The sequence below is a fragment of the Equus quagga genome, chromosome 11, assembly GCF_021613505.1.
Source record: "Equus quagga isolate Etosha38 chromosome 11, UCLA_HA_Equagga_1.0, whole genome shotgun sequence".
NCBI lineage: Eukaryota > Metazoa > Chordata > Mammalia > Perissodactyla > Equidae > Equus > Equus quagga.
Window position 1 is genome coordinate 35,682,509 of NC_060277.1, and position 6,834 is coordinate 35,689,342.

The 6,834-nt window shown below is 35.1% G+C and overlaps 1 protein-coding gene across 2 annotated transcripts in view; it reads right to left on the minus strand.

The window, feature by feature from the left end:
• The window catches only part of FHL5 (four and a half LIM domains 5), a 41,470-nt gene extending 40,813 nt beyond the window's left edge, over nucleotides 1–657 (minus strand). For both annotated transcript variants that reach the window (XM_046674478.1, XM_046674479.1), the window contains exon 1: nucleotides 469–657. The gene's annotated coding sequence lies outside the window, so the exon portion shown is untranslated. The remainder of the gene's footprint in view (nucleotides 1–468) is intronic.
• Between the last annotated feature and the right edge of the window lie 6,177 nt (nucleotides 658–6,834).

Below are 6,834 nucleotides of genomic sequence, written 5' to 3' on the forward strand. Positions count from 1 at the left end.
CACTTAAAATCTGTAAATGACTTGAAATTGTGCTCTGGATATATAAATCCATTCATAAAATACCGTCAGTGATAACGTTAGTCATTCAAATAAATTAAACCAAAAAAAATCCCAGAATCCTGTCACCCTTTTTTATGACAATGAGGCTATGTCCCACGTATAAAGACCATTTTCAGTACTCAGGCGGCAGCTCCAAAGAGTTACGTGGCCACTATATTGCCTCCACACGCATATCATCGAAATAAGATATCTGAAAAGTTCAGTGTATAAAACAATAACTGTTGGCTCAAATCGTTTTTGAAAAGCTTCTAAGAAACTTCAAGATACATACTTATTTGCCAGGTACAAGTTTTCTCTTAAGAAGTCACTAGTAAGCTTATAAGAATCTCTTTTACTTAAAAAAAAAAAACAAAGAAGCAAAAATACCACATAAAAAAACACAAAGGAAACAAGGAAAACAAAACTTACTTTTTCTTAAAGCTGCTTCTTCCTGTGATTTAAACAGTGTGAAAAGAGACTATATGATTTTTTCCCTCCAACACAATTGTAAGTCAACTCCAGAAGGAACAGAATGGGCCACCAGAGCTATCAGAGCGTCCCTCTCAATTGCAGCTTTTTCAGCTTTGTGGAAGAAAATAGCAGGGTGAGTGTATTTCCTCCGAGTCTTATGACATGCACATAGCTGACTCCTACTGGACTGAAAAGCACTCTTTGTCAATTTTTCCTTAAAATTACAAGTAACGAATTCTCTGAAGGACATCCTTAAAGGGAAATCCTGCTAGGATTAGTATTTGAAATATCTGGATAAGCTCCAAAAAGTTTAAAATACAAAGTGCACATACAGACTCTCTCATACTTGAGAAATTTCCACTGCCTAGGCTAACTTATTAAGGGCATATTTAAAAATTTTAAAAAATCACTAAAAGGATGATGTATTTTCTGTTTCCTTGATTAAGCTGTTTTTGTTTTCTTGGTTTTCTGGTGACTGTCAGAACCCTTTTTAAGGTGAGGTTGAACTACAGAGCTTTTCTGTTGACCTATCTGTAAAGAGATGAGGCCGCATGTGCTCACCTGTAGAGCTTTTGGCAGCTTGAGCGAGGAGCCCTGGGTTGTAGCCTCTATCACTGCCTTCTTGGGGAATGTGAGTCTTGGATTTGTCTAGAATAAATCAAGGTAGTTACCTGCTTCCTGCACCTGCTGTGTGGACTGAGCATTTCCTGCTTCTTCCTATGTCCCTATGAGCTGGCAACAATTATTACGTCACATCCATGGCTATCTGACTTCATTTAAGCACAGACTCATCTGCTCTCTTGAAATCTTCAATTTAAAACATGAAAAGTGGCTAGAGATTTCAAAAGTTGGAGCTAAAGAAATGTTTGAATATTGAACTAATCCGCAACAGGAATTCTCAGTGGGTCAAGATGATCCACAAAGCAAGTGACACTTGCTCCTAGAATCTCCATTTTAGGCCATTTCTTTGGTTTGTAAGGTGAGGTGACAAGAAACGTTCTGCCTCCAATTATGCCCAGACCAAACTTAAACTGTCCTTGTTCTAAGTGCTAAAGGAATGATATATTAATATTTTCTGAGGTCAAACTCAAGTGTGTACAACCAAAAAACTTGAGCTAGGGAAATGCAAAGTCAATCAACTCTATGCTTCTGTTATTCACCTGACTTTGATGCTTAAGATATTATGAAAATGAAAACACGGTGATTAGAGCAACAAATTGATTCAGTGAAAGGACATAAGCACATTTAGTTAGTAACAGATTTTAATCCTCATGACACCACTGGTAGACGGGCATTATTTTCCTCCTTTTATCCATGAGGAAGCGGAGTCTTGGAGATATAAAGTTGTCTATGTCCCTGTGTAGTTATGGGACGCCACTCTTCGTTTACAAAACCTGTGCTTCCTGAGAGGGTAATCGACATTCACTGATTCAACTTCTGATCTTCCTGTGCCCTCCTCAAACTTGCAATCTGCCTTCCACTTGAAGCACTCCACCAAAAACCCTTCACTAAGCTCATACAAGATCTTAAATAGTAACCCAAAGAGCACTGTCTTTAATCTTACCCGAAATTTCTCATCTTTGGCCATGTCTATTTCCTTTTGAAATTCTCTTCCCTTGGTTTCTCTAAGTTACACTCTCTCTAATTTCCTCCTTGCTCTTAGCATCCTCACCCTTTCCTGGAGCTTCCTCCTCATTTCAGAGTACTTCTCTGTACACCATCCATGGGATTCCTTATAAAAACAATTAACAATTATATATCATGGCTCCCAAACCTGTGTTCTCAACTGTTATCACTGTTTCCAGACCTGTATCCTGTAGTCTATCGACCCTGCTTGTCTAGAGGTCCCCAGGCACCTCAAACCCAACAGTCCCAAAAAAACCTCTTCGACTTCTCTCTCCAAACCTGTTAGTCAGCTGTATTTCCTGTTCAGGGCACAATCATTCAACCCGTCATCTTAGAGTACTCCCCTGCCGCACTTATTCTCTACCCTCCCTATCATGCATCCACATCTCCAACTTCTGTTGGTTCTGCTTTGTTAAATCTCTCTTAAATCTGTCATCATCCCTGCATTCTGGTCCCCACATTTCTCATTTGGATTACTCTATCAGTCATAAAACAACTGGCATCTACCTCAGTCTGGTTCCCTTCTATCATTTCTCTACATCATTGTAAAACAATATTTATTTAAAAATATCAGTTTATTGAATTATAAAATACATGCTTCTTGCAGAAAATCTGGAATAACAATTGAAAAAATAAAGAAAACTTAAAATGACTTGCAATCCAAGAGACAGCCACAGCCCAAATCTTCACCCAAATCTCTTTAGAATATTATGTATGCATGCATATAACTACAGGGGGAAACGTTTATGCGAATGTTCTTATGCAAATGTTTCTATAGTTATAGCTATATAATAAACAAGTTTAAACAAATGTATTTAAACAAATATAGTTATATAAACAAGACCACATTGTATATAGTTCTGTATCTTCTTTTACTTAATATACTGTGACTGACTTTCCAAATCAATTAAATATTTTTCAAGCAGCTGTGAATAGTTGCAATATATTATGAAACACTGCTCCCAATTTTTCTCTCTCTGATTTTTCTTCTTCAAAACAAAAAAACTACCCTGAGCATTTATAATGTATGAATCACAAGGACTCAAATTTAGGTGGGAAAGAGGAACGGAGAAAAGCAGAGAACACTTATTTTAAAAGTTCATTTATGTTTATCAGATATTTTTAAACAACTATATATTCTATACTAACCTTGTTGTCGTGCCTTCAAGCAATTATCCAACCTGTTAAGTCTTTATAACAGATTTAAGTTAAAGGTTACATTTTAGCTGACTAAAGGCAAGCTCAGTAGAAAAAACAATTTGATAAAATACTCTTTCTTCTTTACATGGACTAACAAGAAACAAAAGAAAATCTTTGCGACCTTTGTCTTAGCTTGACTAGCCAGATAAAGAGTTTTTCTTTGGAGGACTAGCAACTGAATAAACAAAAATATTTCAGAGTCTAGAAAATTGCTTCTTTTCTGTGCAAGATGCATTGTACATGCTCTTTTACTTCTGGTAAACTCCTTCCCCAGTCCATTATTCTTATTTCTCATACTTCAGGGTTTCCCAAAAGCCTCATTATTTCATGTTAATTCATGTCTTGGTACTTCTGAATCTCCTTTTCTCTGCCCAGAAACAGCCAATTCCCCTTCCCCTATTTTCACCAGGCCAGTCCTCTTTCTTTCAGCATTCAGTACAGGTCATCTTCAGCCTGTTCAATTCCCCTCCTGGCTAAGACAGTTTGCCTTTCACTTCTTCTCCCATAGCATCCCCTGCTTACTTCTCTCAAAACACTATACTGAACTATAACTGTTGATTCTTGCCATCTCCTTAAAAGCAAGATAGACATTTGTATATCTAGTACTTAGTTAACTGTCATATGGGATTCAGGACATTGTTGAGCCAAGGATTTACATTCCCCATGTCCTCCCTTTCAGTGTTCACATCACAACATAATCCCTTCCTCCCTGCTCTTCACACACACATCCGGGGAAGGCTTACTACTAATCACTGGAGAGGGACAGGGGTGCAGTTAGAGGCAAGGCTGGTAAAGCAAATAATAAAACACAACACGGGGAACTTACGAAAATTTAATACATCTTTAAAGTAGTTAGTTATTCCCTTTTTTGTGATGTAAATGGAATAAACACTGTGTTTCTGAAAGCCTGAAGTTCAGAGTGTCTTTCTTAGACAGTTTAGAAGAAGTCTCTCCTGGATTCTGTTTATTATTTTGTTTGTTTAGTGTGGCCTTCAAGGTAGAGCAACTTGTGTAAAAAAGCCATTTAAAAAGCCACTTTAATAGTGCTCCCAGATATCTGTAGAAAATGTACATCCCAGGCGAGTCTATATATCTGTTTTTATCTCATTTGCCATACACGCTGGGGTAAAGGCTTCGGTGGTATTAGTCAAAGAAAGCAAACCTTCCAACATCCCCACCCCCTACCCAAGTCATATAAGTTAGTTCTTGATAGAAAAAGTCCCATTTGCCCTGGTCGAGCGGCCTTTCTGAGGAAGCAATGAACTGTTTCCTCTCAATCTACAGGCCACACTATACGTCAGATCACTGTTGCACTTTGACCTCATCCTTGGTGCTGTATGGTCTGACTAAAGTACGTTCTCTAAAAAGTTCAAGATGGTTCTCCATTCAGGTTAAGCAACTTCTACGTTTATTGTTCTAATTTGGCATTAAAGTCTTTTCTGAAAATACACTGTGATTTTGAAAGATATAGTTCTCTTCCCTGATCTTTCTGATGGCCAGAAGTAGGTGGGTTTCCCTTGACTCTTCAAAAACACATGGTCTGGAGATGGAACATATAAATACCTGAGCGCATTATTCAAGTATCCATCCCTATTGTATCTGCACTAGCAGGAAGCAGCACATCAGAGAGCACAGCTGCACATTTGTTGAAATCTAGCTAATTGAAAATGACTTACCAAGGTGAAATGGTTCATGAATGGCAACCTTTCAAGGAGTGAAAGACACTGAGGACTACGGAACTATTTTTGTGTAAGAAAAATATAATAAAACCCTTTAAAACTATTCAGAACAAGAATTACAAAATGTAAGTATAGTACCTATAATGTATACATCAATTAATCCTAGTAGTAGTAATTAAAATAATGGAAGCCTCAAAGTACCATAAAATTTAATAGAAACAACAGGCAACTTTATTTTAAGTTAAAATAAATCTTAAATCTGCCCATTATCAGAGTAGATAAACATGTAACAATTATTTTATTAACGAAATCAGATTTTTACATACAAAAATCAGCTATATAATTTTATTTACAAAAATAATAAAAACTGTTCTTATTTACTGTGGAAAAATAAGAACTATTTTGATAAATGAAAAAAATTTAATGCAAACAAAATAAAACAGAATGGTTTTCTTTTTATTTGCTTCATCATCTCCTCTGTTTTTATCTTCACAAATTAAAAAAGTCAGAATGATTTTATTTGCTTCATTCTATAATCTAGTTTGACACAAACGTGGATTACTTTGGTATCTGCTGAATCATAAATAATATGGTTTCAAAACAAAGATTGAATAAAAAAATTAGGCTGGGTATTCAATATTTTGAAGCTGAATAAACAAACATAACTAATTGGAGTGTGGGGTCACACAGGATTTGTCATTTTAATTTCTTCGCCTATATGAAAATACGTTAATAGAAAATTACCAATGGGAAAACATTTTTAGATTTATGTTACGTTCCTACCAACTTTAATAATGCTTAGTCAGCAATTATATTAATTTCTTTCAGTATTAATATTTTGTCCAGAAATATAGTAGAGGTAGACTGATGTTTGTTAGGCAAACATTTTGAAACAGAGTTTTAAATGCCATAAAAGGAATTACATAAAATAGTATTTTTTTAATATTTGAGATTTAATTTACTATTATATTCAAAATCACTAAATTCCTTTTTTGATATATAAAATTGTTGCTTAAAACATCTGTTTGAAATGATTACTCCAAGGAACTATTTTAGTTACTTTTAACTACTAATAATCTTTAGAAAACAAGAATACTTTTTTATACAAGTTTCCATTTTTGGGAAAAAAAAAAAAAGGTTCCAATGATTTAAATGCATTTATAGACAGATGCCCCTACAAGAAAGTATTGGTGCCAGAGTGACTCCTGGTATAAAAAATGAAATTAAGAACTGCAAACTGGGTTAAAGAAAAACATAAGTATTAAATTTTTAGTTATTCCAATGTTCAAATGTGACTTACAACTATTAGCAGCAAATTTCACTTTTTCTCTCACTCCTGTTAGCATCCTGTTTTAGAAGAGAGCACAGCAATGCATGAGCCCCTCTCACGTTCTTCTGCACCTGTTAAGGCATCTCTGAAGCGCCTAACCACATAAAAATTCACTTCTGTGGGGGAGATGGGAGACCCTCTATCTGCCAGAAATAAGAGCAAAAGCTTAGTAATAAAGAAAATATTGTGAAAATTTCTGTATCTCAGGTTTCAAGCATTTTCTATTAATTTTAAAATAAAATATATAATTTTCATTTTTGACACCAAGGGTTTTTCTTTTTTTAAAAACATGACCACATTTTAAGACTCTGCCTAATGTGTATAAATATAATAATGTCACTGGAAATCTAATAACAATGAATGAGTCCTTTCCTAGAGATGAAAGATATCAGAAAATTTATTCTTCATTTAGCATTTGCAGAAAATAAACTGAAATGCATAATTTTTGGAATTATAATGTGAAAAAAAAATCTTCCACAGAGAACCCAA